Source organism: Aegilops tauschii, chromosome 3 (genome assembly GCF_002575655.3).
Source record: "Aegilops tauschii subsp. strangulata cultivar AL8/78 chromosome 3, Aet v6.0, whole genome shotgun sequence".
Lineage (NCBI taxonomy): Eukaryota > Viridiplantae > Streptophyta > Magnoliopsida > Poales > Poaceae > Aegilops > Aegilops tauschii.
Genome location: NC_053037.3, coordinates 487,420,532 through 487,444,934, shown reverse-complemented (window position 1 = coordinate 487,444,934; position 24,403 = coordinate 487,420,532).

Sequence of the window (24,403 nt, the reverse complement as noted above, 5' to 3'; positions counted from 1 at the left end):
TTCTAACCACATTATATATATTTATATAATTACTATTATCGTATATTTTATAGAGGCTTATATATACATTATAAAAACATCCCACGTGTTATTAACTTATAAAAGTAAATGTTTAACGAAAGTTGGCAAGGAAAATCCTGGTTGTTTTTGACTCACAGGCAAGGAAAATCCTGGTGATTGCGTACAAAAGCTTGCGAAGATTTTAAGGACCAATTTAATAACAACGCGCTCATTTTTATTTTGAGCAATAACTCGCTAATTTTCTTAATTATATATATATATAATGTGCCTCTCCGGTTTATTCTTTGATATTAATTGCTCCTTCTAACATAACATTATATATATAACGAGCCCACCTAATACGTGTATTTCAAGGACGTGCAAATGGGCTGGGATTTCTTAGAAAATATAAATGGGCCTGATTGACGCGAAATTATTTGTTCACCCAGCCCAACAAATGGACTGTACATTCTAGAAAACATGGGTTAAATATATGCCACATTTTTGCAGGCTGACATGTGGGCCAATAGGTCGAAGCCTACGCAGGGTGTTGTCAACTTGGTCAACAAATGATTGTGTCATCCACAGCCATTGGATTTATATCCAACGACCGGCATGCACCTTCAATCTCTCGTCTTCTTTCTCCAGCGTCGCCGGGACCGCCTGGTCCGGCCTCCGGCGGTTAGCGGCTCTGCTTAGCACGCATCGCTGCGAAGCGCTACCCCACCGCCGGCCAGGCTATCCCTCCACCCCTCGACACCTCCTGTTATTCTCCACAGACTACAGCCCCACGCAGCAACAGAACCAGTTATAACCCTTCTCCTCCTCTCAATCTGCGACTCCACTGCCGCGTTTTCCCATCTCCGAGTCGTTCCCGTCCGGGGCCTCGCCGTCGTCCACCACCTCGCTGCGTTCGGTGCGGCGTGGTCAACAAACGAGTCATCGGAAGAGGACTGTACGTGGAGAGCCTGACGGCTGGGACCCATGAGGTCCATGGTCGCACGCAAGGAAATTTCCTCCTTATTAAGCTGGAAAAAAATGTTTCCTCCACTTGACAGCTGGGACCCACCGGCTGTATCTTCGCACGGAAGGAAGTGCCTCCTTGTTTTGCGAAAAAAATTATTCATCCCGTTGACAGCTGGGACCCGTCAGATTTGGTGACTGACTTGTGGGCCTACTAAGCGGACGTGTACGCACGGCTTTGTCAACTTAATCAACAAATGATTCTAGCAGCTGGACCGTTGGATGTTAATCCAACAGCCGTGCTCCTTCTTCAACCTCTGTTCTTGCTCCTGTCTCCCGTGGGCGGCACCGCGGCTGTGCTGCCGCGCACCCGAACCAGTGAAGTTTCCCACTCCTCTCCATCTGCGACTCCACTGCCCCGTCTTCCCCATCTCCGGGTCGTTCCAGTCTGGGTGCGCTCGGCACGGTGTGGTCAACGTGGTCAACAACCGAGAGTCATCGGAAGATGACTGTACGTGAGAGGCTGACAGTGGGGACGCACCACGCCCATGGACGCATGCATGCAACGGAACGTGGCGAGGTCAACGTGGTCAAGGAACGACTTCCATCGGAAGTATACTGTACGTGGAGAGTCTCAGCTGGGTCCACGGCCGCAGCAAGTGCCTCCTTATTACGTGGAAAATAATGATTCCTCCAACTGACAGCAGGGACCCACTGGAAGGGCCACCGTATTTTGCGAAAAAAACATTTGCCCCAGACTGCTGGGACCCACCTGACGGGCCACCATATTTCGCGAAAAAAACGTTCCCCCCGCTGTCAGCTGGGACCCACCGGAAGTGCCTCCTTATTATGCACAAAAAATGAATACTCCCCCGGCTAGCTGGGACCCACCTTGGTGGGAGGCTAACTTGTGGGCCTACTAAGTTGACGGGGACGAAGGGCTTTGTCAACTTAGTCAATATGAACGATTCTAGCTCCAGTGACCGTACGATGTCCATCCAACAGCCGTAGTGCTTCTTCAACCTCTGGTCTTCTTGCTCCAGCCGCCCAAAGCAGCGCCGGTCGTGCCGCATGCTCCTGCCTCCCGTGGCCGGCTGTGCTGCCACGGAGGCCTCACCGCCCCCTACTATTCCCACCGCTGGCCAGGCCCTGCGGCGACGGCAGCCTCACACCGCAGCCGAACCAGTGAACCCTCGTACTCCTCTCCGCGCGGGCTTCCACTACCGCGTCGTCCCCTTCCTAGGCCTCGCCGTCGTCCACCGCCGTGGTGCTCTCCGCGCGGCGTGGTCAACGTGGTCAAGGAACGACTTCCATCAGAAGAGTACTGTACGTGGAGAGGCTGACAGCTGGGTCCACGGCCACAGCCCAGTTTTTTTGTGATTTGCCAAGTAAGTCGCTTCGTCAGGCCTGTTGGGCTGCAAATCTTTCAAGACGAGGAGAGCTTTCATTCGGCTGGCCGAGAAAATGGCCCATCAGTAATGAGAAATGGGCTGTACATTTTTAAAACACATCAAACCGGCAATTAGTTTCAAATATCTTTTTTTCATTTCAAGATTTTAAATTACATTAATTTTTATGCGTGGAGAATTTGTTGGATTTTATATTGATATACATTTATTTTTAAAATCAGTTTGAATGTGAGCCGAAATTTCGGGATTAAAAACAGTTCGGACCGCACCGAAATATGCAAAATTTCGTATAATATTTTAACAGCGGCCACAATATGGGCTGTAATGCTAACAAAAAGAATACGGGCTCCAAAAAAACCTTAATAATTAGCAAATGGGCTGTAAATTATTAGAAATAATGGCAGATGGGTTGTATGCTGTTTTCCACAGATTTGAGGCTTTCCTAAAAAAAGGTTGACGCACAAGCAGTGACTGTTGGATGGCCATCCAACGGCCGTCGTGCTTCTTCAATCTCTGCTCTTCCTGCTCCAGCCGCTCAAACAAGCGCCGGTGGGACTGCCTGCTCCCTCCTCCCCGCGGCCGGCTCTGCTGCCGCGCAGGCCTCACCGCCCCACCGTACTCCCATCGCTGGCCTAGCCATCCCTCTACTCACCACACCTGTTGTTATTCTCCGGCGACGGCAGACGAACCAGTAAACCCTCGTACAGTCATACTCCCCTCCGCGTGGGAAACAACTGCCGAGTCTTCCCTGCCTCCATGTCGTTCCCTTCCTAGGCCTCGCCGTCGTCCACCGCCCTGGTTCTCTCGGCACGGCCTGGTCAACGTGGTCAACGACCGACATGCATTTGAAGTGGACTGTACGTGGAGAGGCCGACAGCTGGGTCCACGACCGCACGCAAGGAAATGCCTCCTTATTACGCGCAAAATAATGATTCCTCCGCCTGACATCAGGGACCCACCGAAAGGGCCTCTGTATTTCACGAAAAAAAGTTACCGCCGCTGACAGCTCGGACCCACCAGCTATATCTTCGGACGCAAGGGAGTGCCTCCTTATTACGCACAAAAAAATGAATACTCCCCCTGCTAGCTGGGACCCACCATGGTGGGAGGCTGACTTGTGGGCCTACTAAGTTGACTGGGATGGGGGCCTTTGTCAACTTTAGTCAATATGAACGATTCTAGCTCCAGTGACCGTACGATGTCCATCCAACGGCCATAGTGCTTCTTCAACCTCTGGTCTTCTTGCTCCAGCCGCCCAAAGCAGCGCCGGTCGTGCCGCATGCTCCTGCCTCCCGTGGCCGGCTGTGCTGCCGCAGAGGCCTCACCGCCCCCCTACTATTCCCACCGCTGGCCAGGCCCTGCGGCGACGGCAGCCTCACACCGCAGCCGAACCAGTGAACCCTCGTACTCCTCTCCACGCGGGCTTTCACTGCCGCGTCTTCCCCGGCTCCGCGTCGTCCCCTTCCTAGGCCTCGCCGTCGTCCACCGCCGTGGTGCTCTCTGCGCGGCGTGGTCAACGTGGTCAAGGAATGACTTCCATCGAAAGAGTACTGTACATGGAGAGGGTGACAGCTGGGTCCACGGCCACAACCCAGTTTTTTTGTGATTTGCCAAGTAAGTCGCTTTGTCAGGCCTGTTGGGCTGCAAATCTTTCAAGACGAGGAGAGCTTTCATTCGGCTGGCCGAGAAAATGGCCCATCAGTAATGAGAAATGGGCTATACATTTTTAAAACACATCAAACCGGCAATTAGTTTCAAATATCTTTTTTTCATTTCGAGATTTTAAATTACGTTAATTTTTATGCATGGAGAATTTGTTGGATTTTATATTGATATACATTTATTTTTAAAATCAGTTTGAATGTGAGTCGAAATTTCGGGATTAAAAACAGTTCGGACCGCACCGAATTCTGCAAAATTTCGTATAATTTTTTAACCGTGGCCACAATATGGGCCGTAATGCTAACAAAAAGAATATGGGGTCCAAAAAAACCTTAATAATTAGCAAATGGGCTGTAAATTATTAGAAATAATGGCAGATGGGCTGTATGCTGTTTTCCACAGATTTGAGGCTTTCCTAAAAAAGTTGACGCAAAAGCAGTGACGGTTGGATGGCCATCCAACGGCCGTCGTGCTTCTTCAATCTCTGCTCTTCCTGCTCCAGCCGCTCAAACAAGCGCCGGCGGGACTGCCTGCTCCCTCCTCCCCGGGGCCGGCTCTGCTGCCGTGCAGGCCTCACCGCCCCACCGTACTCCCATCGCTGGCCTAGCCATCCCTCTACTCACCCACACCTGTTGTTATTCTCCGGCGACGGCAGACGAACCAGTTAACCCTCGTACAGTCGTACTCCCCTCCGCGTGGGAAACAACTGCCGAGTCTTTCCTCCCTCCATGTCGTCCCCTTCCTAGGCCTCGCCGTCGTCCACCGCCCTGGTGCTCTTGGCGTGGCCTGGCCAACGTGGTCAATGACCGACATGCATCTGAAGTGGACTATACGTGGAGAGGCCGACAGCTGGGTCCACGGCCGCACGCAGGAAATGCCTCCTTATTACACGCAAAATAATGATTCCTCCACCTGACATCAGGGACCCACCGAAAGGGCCTCTGTATTTTGCGAAAAAACGTTACCGCCGCTGACAGCTCGGACCCACCAGCTATATCTTCGCACGCAAGGAAGTGCCTCCTTATTACGCACAAAAAAATGAATACTCCCCCTGCTAGCTGGGACCCACCATGGTGGGAGGCTGACTTGTGGGCCTACTAAGTTGACTGGGACGGGGGCCTTTGTCAACTTTAGTCAATATGAACGATTCTAGCTCCAGTGACCGTACGATGTCCATCCAACGGCCGTAGTGCTTCTTCAACCTCTGGTCTTCTTGCTCCAGCCGCCCAAAGCAGCGCCGGTCGTGCCGCATGCTCCTGCCTCCTGTGGCCGGCTGTGCTGCCACGGAGGCCTCACCGCCCCCTACTATTCCCACCGCTGGCTAGGCCCTGCGGCGACGGCAGCCTCACACCGCAGCCGAACCAGTGAACCCTCGTACTCCTCTTCGTGCGGGCTTCCACTGCCGCGTCTTCCCCGGCTCCCCGTCGTCCCCTTCCTAGGCCTCGCCGTCATCCACCACCCTGGTGCTCTCGGCGCTGCGTGGTCAACGTGGTCAAGGAACGACTTCCATCGGACGTGGACTGTACATGGAGAGGCTAACAGCTGGGTCCACGGCCGCAGCAAGGAAGTGCCTCCTTATTACACGGAAAATAATGATTCCTCCACCTGACAGCTGGGACCCACCGAACGGGCCATTGTATTTCACGAAAAAAACGTTTCCTCCTGACTGCTGGGACCCACCAGCTACATCTTCGCACGCAAGGAAGTGCGTCCGGGCAAAAAAACGATTCGCCCCTGACTGCTGGGACCCACCAGCTACATCTTCGCAGGCAAGGAAGTGCCTGACAGTCGGGACCCACCTAGTCGAAGCGTACGTAGCGTTGTCATTCTGGTCGCGAACGTGTACGTACATATATACTGGTGGATGTAGAGGCGCGCACGTGTCGTAGTAGAGGCGCGTACGTGTCGTAGTAGAGGCGCGCACGTAGCATGTACAGTACGTACAGCGGCCAGGGTGCAAGAAAGAAAATACGGCCACGTATGTGTACATACGGGCGGGGTCTCGAACGCCTACTCGCGCATACGTACGGCCAGGGCTCGTGTACATGGCTGGGCCGGATGGAGAAACAGCGTCATCGTCGTGTTCATGGGGAGGCAACGGAATGCGTCGTGTTCATGGGGAGGCAACGGAATGCGTCGGCATTCACGCCTTTTAGAAAGAGCCACTCAATGCAATTATCTTTTAGGCGAAGAGAGTATGCCCAACTGGTTTGTTCATCGGGAGGCAATGGAACGCGTGGGAGCCAACCGGCTGGGTCGGAACGGAATGCATGGTCGTGTTCATCGGGAGGGCTTGGACGGAACAGGCGATGGAAACGGGGCCTGGCGTACCGCACAACGGAGGAAACGGACCTCCTACGTTCGGAACGGGGTCCTGTTGATCGGGAGGGGTGTGGCGTACCGCAAAACGGAGAAACAGACCTGCTACGATCGAAACGGGGGTCCTGTTGATCGGGAGGGGTGTGGCGTACCGCAAAACGGAGGAAACGGACTTGTGTTGGAGCGCTACGGTCGAAACGGGGGTCCTGTTCATCGGGAGGGGTGTGGCGTACCGCAAAACGGGTCTCCACGGGATACTGTTCATCTCCACCGTCGACCCCCTCCAGCCTCCACGGGCTACTGTTCATCCACCGTCGACCTCCTCCAGCCTCCACCTGCGACTGTTCATCCACGGGCTCCTATTCATCCAGCCTCCACCACGCGCTACTCCACCGGCTACTGTTCAACCAGCCCTCTCCACGGGCTCCTGTTCATCCAGCCCTCCACCGTCTACTGTTCATTATGCCCTCCACGGGGTGGTCCTATTCATCCTGCCCTCCACGGGGTCCTGTTCATCCAGCCCCAACCGGCTCGATCGATCGGGGTCCTGTTCATCCAGAGGCAACACCACGGGGTCCTGTTCATCCAGAGGCAACACCACGGGGTCATGTTCATCCACCCCCACCGGGAACTGTTCATCCAACCCCCCCCCCCAGCAATGCTCACTGTTCATCCAGAGGCAGCATCGATCGGCTTCAGTTAGCAGCAGTAGCGAAGGAATCGCTCGATCGGGTTCAGTTAACAGCCATCGATCGATCGCTCGGGTTTAGTAACGCGTAGCCTGCAGTGCAATCGCTCGGGTTCAGTTAGAGCCCAATGCCTCGCTCGGGTTCAGTTAGAGCCAACGCCTCGCACACACGCGCGTACGTGTACGAGAGAAACGCGCATCGCTCGGCCCCCGACCTCCCACCGTAACCGGGAACTCCCCGAAATTTTCCTCGCCCTCGCTTCTACCACGGTTTTTTCCGTCATGGACGGCCCAAAGAATGTCATGCAGCTGCATCTCCGGCCCGCCCAGGACGAAAAGCCCATTTTCTGTCATGATTTTTTTTCATAGAAGTAGGATCCCACCACATCTATGATGATACCGGGTTTTGTCACAATTATCGTCATAGAAGTGTCATATGTATGACAAAAAAATTCGTTCGGCCCAAAATGTCACGAATGTGTCTTTTTTTTGTAGTGGTTTATGTTCATCGTACAAAAAAACTCATGGATGAAAGACAAAGGAAATTTGGATTCCCATTCAATCTCGGTGATTTACTATCACACACGGTTCATCCCCGTCGCCTCTGTGAACCGTGTGTGTTCACTCACACATGCAAAAGGAAAAGAAAACCCTCGCCCACTTCGTCCCCACTCACTCGCCGCGGACTCCTCCGCAACTCTGCACCCTAAGCTCGACGGCTGTTGGCGGCGGCCGTAGGTCGCGCTCCAAACGGCACGGGATTTCGCCTCCACCGCTTTCAGCCGCCTATCTGCACCGACATTCTAGACTCTAGTCAACTGGGGTTTTCTACGGGATTGGGCTGGGGATTTTTCTCATGGAGAAGGTGATCAACATAATTAGCAAAATATTCACTCATCTCTTATCGCAGTCCGTCCGCCGATGTTAATCAACCGGCGGAGATCACCGTGGAATCATTTTTGTTCTAGCTGATTCGTGGGTGTTCATTCATGTGTGCACAGTGCGAGCACAAATCGGGCAAATGTGGTCGTGGCCGGTCGGAAACGAAGTTCTATCTCACCATTCCGGATGACTTCAGGGAGCGCTCGGTATGTTCAATCTCAACCTACCACGGTCGGCATGGCCTAAATTTGTAAACATATACCGTCTATTGCTACATTATCTATATATTTGCATCAAATCTTTGTTACATTATCTATTTTTTATTCTATATTTTTGTACTTTGCTTGCATCTATATATGGAGATGTTCTATCAGTTACTCCCATATTTGCATCTTGCTCGGTTATTTCAATATATCTAATTTACGATCTTAATTTTCATTTCAAGCAGTACATCCCTTGCTTTGCAAGAACAGGAGTAGAAGGAAATCTTGGGCTTTACTTTGCTGATGACTCCCAGGATGTCATATTGACAAGCAACATGGGTTTACAATGACGGTCAGCGTAAAACTTGATAAAGATGGTCACTCCTATTTTAATGCGGACCTTTGGAGAAAAATGTCAAGTGTTATGAACTGAAAGTTGGCAATAAAATTCTAGTGCGTGCACCACAGCCTGGTCTAATTAACATGGATGTTTACTTCCCCAACGTCATCAGTTGATCAAAGTCTGATCGAGGTTATTGTCCTTTCAACTTTCTCCATGTTGTCATATTACTATTTAAGCAACCAATTGCGATATCATATTCTGACTCCGTTCCTAGGCAGTAACAAATTCTGTTTACCAATTTATGCGCACTATATATTCTTCTGCCATGTTCTGAATAAATAATACCTTTCCACCTTTAAGCAGGTATGTTGGATGCATAGTGAACGATCTGTATGTTACTAAGCGTACCAAATTTCACTAGAAGGACTTGAAGCATGTCATAAACTTTGTTGATAATCTGACAGAGATAGCACAGCGTATGAACGCTGGATTTTGGATGAGATTAATTAGACCTATGGTGCACACACTGAACAAGACCAATTGTGTGCACAAAGCGCTGGTAAAAAGTCTTATTTTAATGTTGATGCTCATAAACTATATATATCTTCAACGATATGTTTGAATTGTTTTTTATTCTACATGTCAACAGAAATTGCCCCCTGTAGCCGTTCCTGGATCGATTTCCCAGCATGGTCGAATTACACTTGTGCCTTCTAATAACGCCAAAGTGATTGCAAGGTACTCCATTTCCCGCAAAAATGGAACCATTCAAATTAAAAAGTTCTCGCTTCTCGTGGCAATGCATCCATATTGGAAAATTGGAGACACTGTTCTACTCCTGCTCTACCAAGGCACAGGAGGGTTCTTCCTTTTCATTGACGAGATGCCGAGTCGCCGTGATCAAGCTGCTTCCAGTGGATAGTTGTGGTTGTTGGCCCTCAGCCTCTTAAAATGTGCTAGCTGTTACTATATATGTTAAGTATGTAGATATGGACCATATGGTTGTTGGCCCTTAGCCTCTTAAAATGTGATAGTTGTTACTATGTTAAGTATGTAGATATGGACCATATGGTTGTCAAAACCGTGTTACGAAGATCCTCCTTTTGTCGAATAGTGTAAGAACTATATATATGTTACTCAAATGCTGTTAACCAAGTTCATAAATTTTCATGGAAAGTATTAGTATCGTACACAGTTCATTGAGTTTAAGCCTGTACCCGATGTCCAGAAGGCATTTGCATATTAACTGTCCATATTGCAAATTCACACACATGTTCACATAAGGAAACGTATGTGTAACATACTAATCATCGCACATGAGTACTCGCAGACGCATCGTGTGCAATACTCCTAGCCACCGCAAGCAACTAGTTTGCATTTTTCAAAGTTTTTTGTACACACGGAATCACACACGAAGTAACTGTATTGACCGTCTGTGTTGTAATTTCTCATCGCAAACAGTTCATCCGAGTCGGCTTTTTTCCACGTATCACACACATCTGGTTTACATGACTCGTTTGTGTTCTTTTGGCTCATCGCAAACAATTCATCCATGTGAACTGTATGCTGCATATCACACACATCTTGTTAAGTTAAACCGTTTCTGTTGTGTTCCCTAGTCGAAAACAGTTCGTCCGAGTTAACTGTATGTCGTATATCGCACACACATTGATATGGCTGCCCGTTTCTGTTGTTCTACCTCATCGCAAACAGTTCGAATGGATTAACTGTGTGTCCTGCATCGCACACACATTGTTATGGCTGCCCGTTTCTGTTGTTCTGCCTCATCGCAGACAGTTTGAATGGATTAACCGTATGCCCTTCATCGTACACGCAACTAAAACCTGAACCATGTTTGATGCATACATCATCGCAAACATTTTGCACCTTTTTGACGTGTTTTTTACACCACTGTTTGCGATTATTGCATCGCACATAGTTTTGGCAAAGGGTCTCTGATCGTAGTGTCGCGTTAGCAGTCTCCTGCAGTAGTGGGGGGTGAATAGGCGCTTTAAAATAATTACGGTTTAGGCTTGAACAAATGCGGAATAAACCTAACGGTTAATTTGTCAAGAACAAAACCTAAAACAACTAGGCTCACCTCTGTGCACCAACAACTTATGCTAAGAAAGATAAACAACTATGTGATAGCAAGATATATGACAAGAAACAATATGGCTATCACAAAGTAAAGTGCATAAGTAAAGGGCTCGGGTAAGAGATAACCGAGGCACGCGGAGACGATGATGTATCCCGAAGTTCACACCCTTGCCGATGCTAATCTCCGTTTGGAGCGGTGTGGAGGCACAATGCTCCCCAAGAAGCCACTAGGGCCACCGTAATCTCCTCACGTCCTCGCACAATGCAAGATGTCGTGATTCCACTAAGGGACCCTTGAGGGCGGCCACCGAACCCGTACAAATGGCAACCCTTGGGGGCGGTCACCGAACCGTACACTTTGGCAACCCTTGGGGGCGGTCACCGGTACCCGTCAAATTGCTCGGGGCGATCTCCACAACCTAATTGGAGACCCCGACGCTTGCCCGAAGCTTTACACCACAATGATTGAGCTCCGAACACCACCAACCGTCTAGGGCGCCCAAGCACCAAAGAGGAACAAGCTCAAGGGTACCAAGCACCCAAGAGTAATAAGCTTCTCAACTTGTAACTTCCACGTATCACCGTGGAGAACTCAAACCGATGCACCAAATGCAATGGCAAGGGCACACGAAGTGCCCAAGTCCTTCTCTCTCAAATCCCACTGAAGCAACTAATGCTAGGGAGGAAAATGAGAGGAAGAACAAGAAGGAGAACACCAAGAACTCCAAGATCTAGATCCAAGGGGTTCCCCTCACATAGAGGAGGAAGCGATTGGTGGAAATGTGGATCTAGATCTCCTCTCTCTTTCCCTCAAAAACTAGCAAGAATCCATGGAGGGATTGAGAGTTAGCAAGCTCAAAGAAGGTAAACAATGGGGGAAGAACACGAGCTCAAAGGATGAGGTTCATTGGGGAAGAAGACCCCCTTTTCTAGGAGGGGGGAAATCCAACCGTTATGCTCACAGCCCGCACAGAGCAGTATTATCGCTCCTACGAGCGGTACTACCACTAGGGCGGCAGAAGCCCAATGAAACAACACTGTAAAGGGGCAACAGGGTGGTACTACTGCAGGAGCGGTACTACCGCCTGCCCTTACGGTACTACCGCGCGACCACGGATGTAAAAAATAACTGTCGCGCCTACAACCACTGGAGCTAGCTACGAGAAAAAGTCGACACGGTACTACCGCTCATAGGGAGCGGTACTACCGCGTAAGGGCAGATGTAAAAAATTACATCCGCGCCTACTACTGCACGCAACAGCGTCAGGACACGAGGCAGCGGTACTACCGCTCACCAGGAGTGGTACTACCGCGTAGGGCGCGGAAGTAAAAAAATTACTTCCGCGCCTACTTCCGTGCGCGCCAGCGTTCTGGGCTAGAGGCAGCGGTACTACCGCTCACCAGGAGCGGTACTACCGCTCCCTTGAGCAGTACTACCGCACGCCATAGAGGCTTTAGCACTTGGATGCCTTCAAAACGCAGCTAAAGACGACAGACGGATCCAATAAAACCAGAAGTGCCATAACTTCTGCAAATGAACTCCGATTTGAGCAAACTCAACTTGTTGGATACAAGACAATGAGTAGCATCAAAACAGCGAGTGGAAATAGTAAGAAGAGGCAGGGGAGGTATGCCTAACAAAAATAGGAGTGAAACCTCCAACAGAGAAGAACCGGCATAACCTCCAACATCGAAAACATTAAAGAAGATGCAAGTGAACTCCGTTTTCGATGAACTCGAGCTTGTCAACAAGATGACCATAAGCTCCAAAACTCACAAAGAGAACCAAACAAGAACCAAGAAAGATGATGCAAGGATGCAATGGTTTGAGCTCTCTACGAACGATATGATCAAGCTACTCATCGAGAGCCCCCCTTGATAGTACAGCAATCGATCCTATAACCCGGTCTCCCAACTACCACCATGAGACCGGTAAAATAGAAAACCTATCAAGGGCAAACCTTTGCCTTGCACATGGTCCACTTGAGCTAGATGATGACGATCTTGACTCCCTCAAGTTGGACCACCTTTCTTGATTGCGTTGGCTCGATGAAGACTAGTTGATTGCTCCCCCATACTCCACAATGGGTGAGCCACTCTTCCGCACATCTTCACAAATCCATTGTTACCAAAATGGACGGCAAGCTTCAAGCATTTGATCTCTTCGTGATGCTCCACTTGAACTTGCACACCGCAACCTAACCCCACAAAGAACTCTCACGAATACCATGGGTTAGCATACAAGGTGTAATGGACAATGCTTACCATACCATGGGATCACTTGATCCCTTGGTACATCTTGTACACTTTGTGAGTTGATCAACTTGATTCACTCTTGACTTAATCTTGATCAACCTTGAATCTTTCCAACTCTCTTCATTTGGATGATGTCTTGAAGGTAGACATGAATGATCACACGATCTTCTTCCCCAAGACATGCTTGCAATAAGCTCAACTCTCACATGACCAATCTTTGGATAATTTCTTAATAGCACCTTGGTCAACACATAAACTCCTTGAAACCAACACATGGACTTCAAGACATGCCTATGGACAAATCCTTCAAATATAACTCAATGCAACCATTAGTCCATAGAGATTGTCATCAATTACCAAAACCACACATGGGGGCACCGCATGTCCTTTTAGTTTTATCCTTAGTAGCAATGATACATACGTGTCAGTTCCCCTTCTGTCACTGGGATCAAGCACCGTAAGATCGAACCCACTACAAAGCACCTCTTCCCATTACAAGATAAATAGATCAAGTTGTCCAAACAAAACCCAAATATCGGAGAAGAAATACAACGCTATAAGAAATCATGCATATAAGAGATCAAAGAAACTCAAATAACTTTCATGGATATAAAGATATAACTGGTCATAAACTCAAAGTTCATCAAATCCCAACAAACACATCGCAAAAAGAGTTACATCATATGGATCTCCAAGAGACCATTGTATTGAGAATCCAGCGAGAGAGAGGAAGCCATCTAGCTACTAACTACAGACCGGTAGGTCTACAAAGAACTACCCATGCATCATCGGAGAGGCACCAATGGAAGTGGTGAACCCCTCCGTGATGATGTCTAGATTGGACCTGGTGGTTCTGGACTCTTCGGCGACTGGAATTGATTTTTGTCGACTCCCCTAGGGTTTCCGGAATATTGGGGTATTTATAGAGCAAAGAGGTGGTTCGGGGGCACCCGAGGTGGGCACAGCCCACCAGGGCGCGCCTGGGCCTCCTCGCACACCCTGGTGGGTTGTGCTCCGCTCGGAGCACCCCCCAGACGCTGCCTTGGCCCATTGGGTGTCTTCTGGTCCATAAAAAATCTCCGTGAAGTTTCGTTGCATTTGGACTCCGTTTGGTATTTATTTCCTGCAATGTAAAAAACATGCAGAAAATAGCAACTGGCACATGGCACTATGTGAATAGGTTAGTACCAAAAAATGATATAAAATGGTTAATAAACATCCAAGATTGATAATATAACAGCATGGAACAATCAAAAATTATAGATACGTTGGAGACGTATCAAGTGGTACGGTAATCCTATTCTGGAAGTCATGTTACTAGACCATGACGAACCTACGAACTATGAAGAACCTATGATGAGCCCAGATTCTGATAAATGGCTTGAGGCCATAAAATCTGAGATAGGATCCATATATAAGAACAAAGTGTGGACTTTGGTGGACTTGCCTGATGATCGGTAAGACATTGAGAATAAATGGATCTTCAAGAGGAAGACGGACGCTGATGGTAGTGTTACTATCTACAAAGCTCGAATTGTCGCAAAAGATTTTCGACAAGTTCAAGGTGTTGACTACGATGAGATTTTCTCACTCGTATTGATGCTTAAGTCCGTCCGAATCATGTTAGCAATTGCCACATTTTATGAAATCTGGCAAATGGATATCAAAACTGCATTCCTTAATGAATTTATTAAAGAAGAGTTGTATATGATGCAACCAGAAGGTTTTGTCAATCCTAAAGGTGCTAACAAAATGTGCAAGCTCAAGCGATCCATCTATGGACTGGTGCAAGCATCTCGAAGTTGGAATATACGCTTTGATGAGTTGATCAAAGCATATAGTTTTATACAGACTTGCGGTGAAGCCTGTATTTACAAGAAAGTGAGTGGGAGCACTACAGCCTTTTCTGATAAGTATATGTGAATGATATATTGTTGATCGGAAATGATGTAGAATTTTCTGGAAAGCATAAAGGAGTGTTTGAAAGGAGTTTTTCAAAGAAATACCTCGGTGAAGCTGCTTACATATTGGGCATTAAGATCTATAGAGATAGGTCAAGATGCTTGATAAGACTTTCGATGAGTACATACCTTGATAAGATTTTGAAGGAGTTTAAAATGGATCAGTCAAAAGTTCTTGCCTGAGTTGTAAGGTATGAAGTTGAGTAAGACTCGAAACCCGACCACGGCACAAGATAGAGAGAGAATGAAAGTCATTCCCTATGCCTCAACCATAGGTTCTATAAAGTATGCCATGCTGTATACCAGACCTATTGTGTACCTTGCCATGAGTTTGGCAAGGGGGTACAATAGTGATCCAGGAGTAGATCACTGGACAGCGGTCAAAATTATCCTTAGGTACCTAAAGAAGACTAAGGAAATGTTTCTTGGTTATGGAGGTGACAAAGAGTTCGTCGTAAAGGGTTACGTCGATACAAACTTTGGCACTGATACGGATGACTCTGAGTCTCAATCTAGATACATATTGAAAGTGGGAGCAATCAGCTAGAGTGGCTCCATGCAGAGCATTGTAGACATAGAGATTTTGCATAATACATACGGATCTGAATGTAACAGGCCCGTTGACTAAACTTCTCTCACAAGCAAAACATGATCACACCTTAGTACTCTTTGGGTGTTAACCACATAGCGATGTGAACTAGATTATTGACTCTAGTAAACCCTTTGGGTGTTGGTCACATGGCGATGTGAACTATTGGTGTTAAATCACATGGCGATGTGAACTAGATTATTGACTCTAGTGCAAGTGGGAGACTGAAGGAAATATGCCCTAGAGGCAATAATAAAGTTGTTATTTTATATTTCCTTATATCATGATAAAATTTTATTATTCATGCTAGAATCGTATTGATCGGAAACCTTAATACATGTGTGAATACATAGACAAACACTATGTCCCTAGTGAGCCTCTACTTGACTAGCTCGTTTAACAAAGATGGTTAAGGTTTCCTGACCATGGACATGAGTTGTCATTTGATAACGGGATCACATCATTAGGAGAATGATGTGATGGACATGACCCATCCGTTAGCTTAGCATATTGATCGTTCAGTTGATACGTCTCCGTCGTATCTACTTTTCCAAACACTTTTGCCCTTGTTTTGGACTCTAACTTGCATGATTTGAATGGAACTAATCCGGACTGACGTTGTTTTCTGAATAATTGCCATGGTGTTATTTTGTGTAGAAACAAAAGTTCTCGGGATGACCTAAAACTTCACGGAGATTATTTTTGGAAATAATAAAAAATACTGGCGAAAGAATCAAGGCCAGGGGGCCCACACCCTGTCCACGAGGGTGGGGGCGCGCCTACCCCCCTGGGCGCGCCCCCTGCCTTGTGGGCCCCCTGTTGCTCCACCGACCTCAACTCCAACTCCATATATTCATGTTCGGGGAGAAAAAAATCAGAGAGAAGGATTCATCGCGTTTTACGATACGGAGCCGCCGCCAAGCCCTAATCTCTCTCGGGAGGGCTGATCTGGAGTCCGTTCGGGGCTCCGGAGAGGGGAATTCGTCGTCGTCGTCATCATCAACCATCCTCCATCACCAATTTCATGATGCTCACCACCGTGCGTGAGTAATTCCATCGTAGGCTTGCTGGACGGTGATGGGTTGGATGAGATTTATCATGTAATCGAGTTAGTTTTGTTAGGGTTTGATCCCTAGTATCCATTATGTTTTGAGATTGATGTTGCTATGACTTTGCTATGCTTAATGATTGTCACTAGGGCCCGAGTGCCATGATTTCCGATCTGAACCTATTATGTTTTCATGAATATATTTGTGTTCTTGATCCTATCTTGCAAGTCAATAGTCACCTATTATGTGTTATGATCCGGCAACCCCGAAGTGACAATAATCGGGACCACTCCCGGTGATGACCATAGTTTGAGGAGTTCATGTATTCACTATGTGTTAATGCTTTGGTCCGGTACTCTATTAAAAGGAGGCCTTGATATCCCTTAGTTTCCATTAGGACCCCGCTGCCACGGGAGGGTAGGACAAAAGATGTCATGCAAGTTCTTTTCCATAAGCACGTATGACTATATTTGGAATACATGCCTACATTACATTGATGAATTGGAGCTAGTTCTGTGTCACCCTATGTTATAACTGTTACATGAATAATCGCATCCGGCATAATTCTCCATCACCGATCCAATGCCTACGAGCTTTTCATATATTGTTCTTCACTTAGTTACTTTACCATTGCCACTGTTACAATTACTATAAAACTATCACTGTTACTTTTGCCACCGTTACCGTTACTTCCATACTACTTTGCTACTAAACACTTTACTGCAGATACTAAGTTATCCAGGTGTGGTTGAATTGACAACTCAACTGCTAATACTTGAGAATATTCTTTGGCTCCCCTTGTGTCGAATCAATAAATTTGGGTTGAATACTCTACCCTTGAAAACTGTTGCGATCCCCTATACTTGTGGGTTATCAAGACTATTTTCTGGCACCGTTGCCGGGGAGCATAGCTCTATTCTTTGAGTCACTTGGGATTTATATCTGCTGGTCACTATGAGGAACTTGAAAGACGAGAAACCCAAAATTTATCCCTCAACTACGAGGGGAGGTAAGGAATTGCCATCTAGCTCTGCACTTGATTCACCTTCTGTTTTGAGTAAGCTTGCGACACCTAAACCTGCTTCTGCTATTAATTCTGATATGTCGCATGTTATTGATGATGCCACTTCTACTATGGATGATGCTTATGATGAAACTACTTCTATGCTTGATACTACTGTGCCACTAGGTGAATTTCTTGATGAACAACTTGCTAGGGCTAGAGAGAATGAAATTATTGAAACTGATAATATTGATGAAAGTGATGATGAAGATTCTCCCCCTAGATATGAATTGCCTGTTGTGCCTGAGGGTTATGTTATGGATGAAGAAACTGCTAGAGACTTTCTTGCTTGCAATGATAGGAATGATCTTAAGAAATTATTAGCTAAGCTGAAAGAAAAATCTTTGAATGCTAGAATGAAATATGACCCTACTTTTGCCAAATCACCTATCTTTGTTACTGATAAGGATTATGATTTCTCTGTTGATCCTGAGATAATTACTTTGGTTGAATCTAATCCTTTTTATGGCTATGAATCTGAAATTGTTGTGGCACATCTTACTAAATTGAATGATATAGCCACCCTATTCACTAGTGATGAGAAAACTCGTTATTACTATATCCTTAAATTATTTCTGTTCTCATTAAAGGGTGATGCTAAAACATGGTTTAATTCTCTTGATCCTAGTTGTGTGCGTAGTCCCAAGGATATGATTTATTACTTCTCTGCTAAATATTTTCCAGCTCATAAGAAACAAGCTGCTTTAAGGGAAATATATAATTTTGTGCAAATTGAAGAAGAGAGTCTCCCACAAGCTTGGGGGAGGCTTCTCCAATTGCTTAATGCTTTATCTGATCATCCTCTCAAGAAAAATGACGTACTTGATATCTTTTATAATGGACTAACCGATGCTTCCAGAGACCACCTGGATAGTTGTGTTGGCTGTGTTTTCAGGGAAAAAACAGTTGATCAAGCTGAATTGCTATTGAATAATATGTTGACTAATGAAAATAATTGGACACTTCCTGAACCAACTCCTAAGCCAACTCCGAAGAAAAGGGGTATTCTATTTCTCAGTCCTGAAGATATGCAAGAGGCAAAGAAATCTATGAAGGAAAAAGGTATTAAAGCTGAAGATGTTAAGAATTTACCTCCTGTTGAAGAAATACATGGTCTTAATTTATCGCCTGTTGAAGAAACACATGGTCTTGATAACCCAACACAGGTAGTAAAGGTAAATTCTCTCTATAGATATGATAAAGCTGAAATCCCTCCTACTAAGTTTGCTAGCCAATGTTTGGATGAGTTTGATAACTTTATGGTTAAGCAAGAAGATTTCAATGCTTATTTTGGTAGACAATTGAAACGCAATGCTTATATGATTGAACACTTGAGTGATTATATGTCTAGAGTTAAAGGCGAACTTAAATTCATTAGTAAACATGCTTCTATGGTTACCACTCAAGTAGAACAAGTACTTAAAGCTCAGAATGATTTGCTCAATGAATTGAATAGTAAGAATAATGACTTTGCTGTTAGATTTGCAACTAGAGGAGGTAAAGTGACTCAGGAACCTTTGTATCCTGAGGGCCACCCTAAGAGAATTGAGCAAGATTCTCAGAGAAATAATGTTGATGCACCTAGTCCGTCTAAAAAGAAGAAAAAGAAAAATGATAGGACTTTGCATGCTTCTAGTGAACCTGTTGTTGACAGACCTGAGAATCCCAATGATATTTCTATCTCTGATGCTGAAACACAATCTGGTAATGAACATGAACCTAGTGATAATGTTAATGATGATGTTCATGTTGATGCTCAACCTAGTAATGATAATGATGTAGAAATTGAACCTACTGTTGATCTTGATAACCCACAATCAAAGAATCAACGTTATGATAAGATAGACTTTGTTGCTAGGAAGCACGGTGAGGAAAGAGAGCCATGGGTTCAGAAACCCATGCCTTTTCCTCCCAAACCATCCAAGAAAAAGGATGATGAGGGTTTTGAGCGCTTTGCTGAAATGATTAGACCTATCTTTTTGCGTATGCGTTTGACTGGTATGCTCAAAATGAATCATTATGCTAAGTACATGAAAGAAATTGTTACAAATAAAAGAAAGATACCAGAAGCTGAAATTTACACCATGCTCGCTAATTATACTTTTAAGGGTGGAATACATAAGAAACTTGGAGATCCAGGAGTACCAACTATACCATGCTCCATTAAAAGAAACTATGTTAAAACTGCTTTATGTGATCTTGGAGCCGGTGTTAGTGTTATGCCTCTCTCTTTATATCGTAGACTTTATTTGAATAAGTTGACACCTACTGAAATATCTTTGCAAATGGCCGATAAATCAACTGCTATACCTGTCGGCATTTGTGAGGATGTGCCTGTTGTAGTTGCAAACGTTACTATTTTAACGGACTTTATTATTCCTGATATTCCCGAGGACGATAGTATGTCTATTATTCTTGGAAGACCCTTTTTGAATACTGCAGGGGCTGTTATTGATTGCAATAAAGGCAATGTCACTTTTCATGTTAATGGGAATGAGCATACGGTACACTTTCCGAGGAAACAACCTCAAGTTCACAGTATCAATTCTATTCGAAAAATCCCATTGATTATTATTGGAGGTTTTGAATTTCCTCTTCCTACTGTCAAGAAGAAATATGATATTCTTATTGTTGGGGATGTGCATATCCTCGTTGAGGTACCATAGTGTTATTCGAAATTTCTCCGGTTCCATGTTATTCGGAATGAGTTTGTTAACAAGACTTGATCAACCTTTTTAGTGGATTCCTTTTGATGATCATGAGATGGATGAAGTTAGAAAGCACAACCTTCTGTACCCTCCTTTTACTTTCTGTTATTTAGATTAAATAAAGCAAAAATAGTATTTTTTTTGTTTTTTATGAATTATCCGTGCAATAAAAAAATACCCCAAAAATAAAAGTTCTCCAAATGCCCCGAAATTGTAATATGATTTTTTCTGGAATATTTGAGAATATTTGGCACTGAGAACACAGCAGGGGGAGCAAGCACCTGGCCACGAGGGTCCAGGGCGCGCCCACACCCCCTGGGCGCGCCCCCTGCCTCGTGGGCCCATGGTGGCTCCCCTCCACTTATTCCAGCCACCACACACTCCTTCTTCCTCCCAAAAAAATCACCAACCAGCTCAAGCACGAGTTCTTGCTCATTTTGCTGTGATTTTCGATCTCCTAGCTCAAAGCTCCTCTCACAAAACTGCTTTGGGGGATTGTTCTTCGGTATGTGACTCCTCCAATGGTCCAATTAGTTTTTGTTCTAGTGCTTTATTCATTGCAAATTTTTGCTGCCTAGGTGACCCTGTTCTTGAGCTTGCATGTCAAATTTATTTGGTCCCAAGTAGGTCTAATGCATGATATAGTTTCTAGGCACTTGTGGGAGTAGTTGCTATCAATTTTGTTGAGTTTGGTTCACTTTTATTTGAAGTTACTAAAAATTTCAGAATTTTTTAGAAAATGATGAAGAGATTTTTGAGGGGCTCGTCGAGCCGAAGCTCGAAGGACAAGCAAAGTGAGGAGGATAAGAGGCCCAAATATAATCTCCCTCGCACCGCGGAAGTTTGGCCTTGTGATGATTTCTTGAGAGCAGCCGGGATTTATGATGATTTTTATGAGTTGGCTGAGAATGCAGGCCTCACCGACTTCCTCCGCGACCAACGCGAACAGTATCTCTTGCTCACTAATATTTTTGTGCAAAATTTTCATTTCCATGCTAGGAGGTCACCACCTTCGGTGGATTTTCTATTTATATAATGAGTATAAGGAGATGTCCCTCTATGAATTTTGTGAGGTCTGCAAGTTTCCCTTTTCGGGGAGCGTAGAGGAACCACATCGTAACGATGTGGAAGGGTTTATTGATACAATTGCTGTAGGGGAAACTAGGAAGGCTTCCGATGCAAGAATTACTAGCATACATTTTCCTGTTCTACGTTACTTTGCAATATTTGGTAGTAGATGCTTGATTGGTCGCGGAAACTGTGGCAACCTTAGTGCCCCTGATATTGTTATTTTGTGCCATGCCTTGTTCCGTGATGACACATTTAGTATGGGCGCTATTGTTGCAAAGCGGTTAAATCTTAACCGTACGAAGGGCCCCATCTTGGGAGGTATCTTCGCCTCGCGCCTCGCTGCACATTTTAACATACCTATTAGGCATTATGAGAAAGAAGAAAAGTTGCTGCCTCCTGTTTTTCTAGACTATAAGAGTATGGTAGCACATGATTTTATCGTTAAGAATAAGGAAAAGATGCTTAAGTACAAGCTAATATTTGATAAAAAATCACCCTGAGACTATTACTTCGCCTGCTCCTTCCTTGTTTGACTTATCTGCAGGCAAGTACCTGGTTCCGCCGGAGGCCATTCACGCCTATCGAAACCCCACACCAGCTACAGAGCCAGAGCCGGAACCACAATTTGATCCTTCACGACAGTTAGTTTACCAGTGGGATCCGGAGGAGATTGCCAACCAGTGGCAACCCGAGGCTCCTTCTTAGTACGACCCCAGTTACAACTTCGGATATCCGCCAGGCCAGCCGTGGCAATAGACCAACTTAGCCCAAAAACCTATGCTTGGGGGAGTACGTATTTCTCACCGACATTACATTCATATTCACACACTCATGCTAGTTGTCGGTGCTCATACTTTTTCACTGTAATATCCATGCTACTTTATTTTTTCTTTTCTCGCTTTCTTCTTGTGTGTTTGATAAACATTAAGAAAAACCAAAAAATTAGTTGTAGCTTTTAGCTAGTTTACTTTCCATGCTTGTAGTAGTAGTAATTAAAAGAAAACCCAAAAAGATTTCTTGTTCTTCTTTTGCTTGTTGGGAGCTTTCCCGTGTAAATAGTTTTATTTCCTTTCTTTTTCTTTGGGGGTCGAGAGGAGAAGACCATAATGAAATGTTGAAGTGGCTCTTATATGCATTGTTGTTGATTTAACCAAGAGCCCATATTATCTTGTCTTCTCCTTTGTATTGAATGCTCGCAGATTCCAGCTTAGTCCAATGCACGTGCACTATTATTATTATCATTGTTCGGTCGTGCAAGTGAAAGGCAATTATGACGATATATGATGGACTGATTGAGATGAGAGAAGCTGGTATGAACTCGACCTCTCTTGTTTTTGTAAATATGATTAGTTCATCGCTCCTGATTCAGCCTATTATGAATAAACATGTTTGCAATGACAATTAGAGATTATAGTTGCTTATGCTATGCTTAATTAGCTAGGAGTTTATAATGGTTTACCTTGCGTGCCAACATGCTATTAAAATGGTTGTGATGTGGTATGATAGGGTGGTATCCTCCTTTGAATGATTCAAGTGACTTGACTTGGCGCATGTTCACACATGTAGTTGAAACAAATCAACATAGCCTTCACGATATTTATGTTCATGGTGGATTATATCCTACTCATGCTTGCACTCAATGTTTATTAATTTTAATGCATGTTCATGACTGTTGTCGCTCTCTAGTTGGTCGCTTCCCAGTCTTTTTCTAGCCTTCACTTGTACTAAGCGGGAATACTGCTTGTGCATCCACTTCCATAAACCCCAAAGTTATTCCATATGAGTCCACTATACCTTCCTATATGCGGTATCTACCTGCCGTTCCAAGTAAATTTGTATGTGCCAAACTCTAAACCTTCAAATGAAATTCTGTTTTGTATGCTCGAATAGCTCATGTATCAACTAGGGCTGTCTGTATCTTCCATGCTAGGCAGGTTATTCGCAAGAGGAGTGGACTCCGCTCCTCACTCACGAGAAAATGGCTGGTCATCGGGATGCCCAGTCCCATGCTCTAAGCAAATCAAATCAAAATAATTACAAACAAAACTCCCCCAGGATTGTTGTTAGTTGGAGGCACCCGTTGTTTCAGACAAGCCATGGATTGATGCTTGTTGGTGGAGGGGGAGTATAAACTTTACCATTCTGCTTGGGAACCGCCTATAATGTGTGTAGCATGGAAGATATCGAGATCTCTCGGTTGTTATGTTGACAATGAAAGTATGCCGCTCAAAATATTATTCATCTCTATTTCAAAATCGAGCTCTGGCACCTCTACAAATCCCTGCTTCCCTCTGCGAAGGGCCTATCTATTTACTTTTATATTGAGTCATCATCCTCTTATTAAAAAGCACCAGTTGGAGAGCACTGCTGTCATTTGCATCCATTACTATTAATTTATATTGAGTATGACTATGACTGTATCTCTTTTACCATGAATTACAATGTCTAGTCGGTCCTTGATCTTTAAAGGTGCTCTGCGTTTATGTTTTGCGGTCTCAGAAACGGCTAGCGAGATACCATCTTGTTATATCATATTTTGATTGTTTTGAGAAAGTGTTGTCATCCGAGATTTGCTATTATTGCTCGCAAGTTGATTATGCCATTGATATGAGTAAACATGAGACCTAAGTGTTATTGTGAATAGGGTTAGTTCATAATCTTTGCTGAAAACTTGAATGTTGGCTTTACATATTTACAACAACAAGAGCAAACAGAGTTTGAAAAGTTTTTCTTTATCACTTTCAGTTTATCAACTGAATTGCTTGAGGACAAGCAAAGGTTTAAGCTTGGGGGAGTTGATACGTCTCCGTCGTATCTACTTTTCCAAACACTTTTGCCCTTGTTTTGGACTCTAACTTGCATGATTTGAATGGAACTAACCCGGACTGACGTTGTTTTCAACAGAATTGCCATGGTGTTATTTTTGTGCAGAAACAAAAGTTCTCGAAATGACCTAAAACTTCACGGAGATTATTTTTTGAAATAATAAAAAAATTGGCGAAACAATCAAGGCCAGGGGGCCCACACCCTGTCCACGAGGGTGGGGGCGCCTACCCCCTGGGCGCGCCCCCTGCCTCGTGGGCCCCCTGTTGCTCCACTGATCTCAACTCCAACTTCATATATTCACGTTCGGGGAG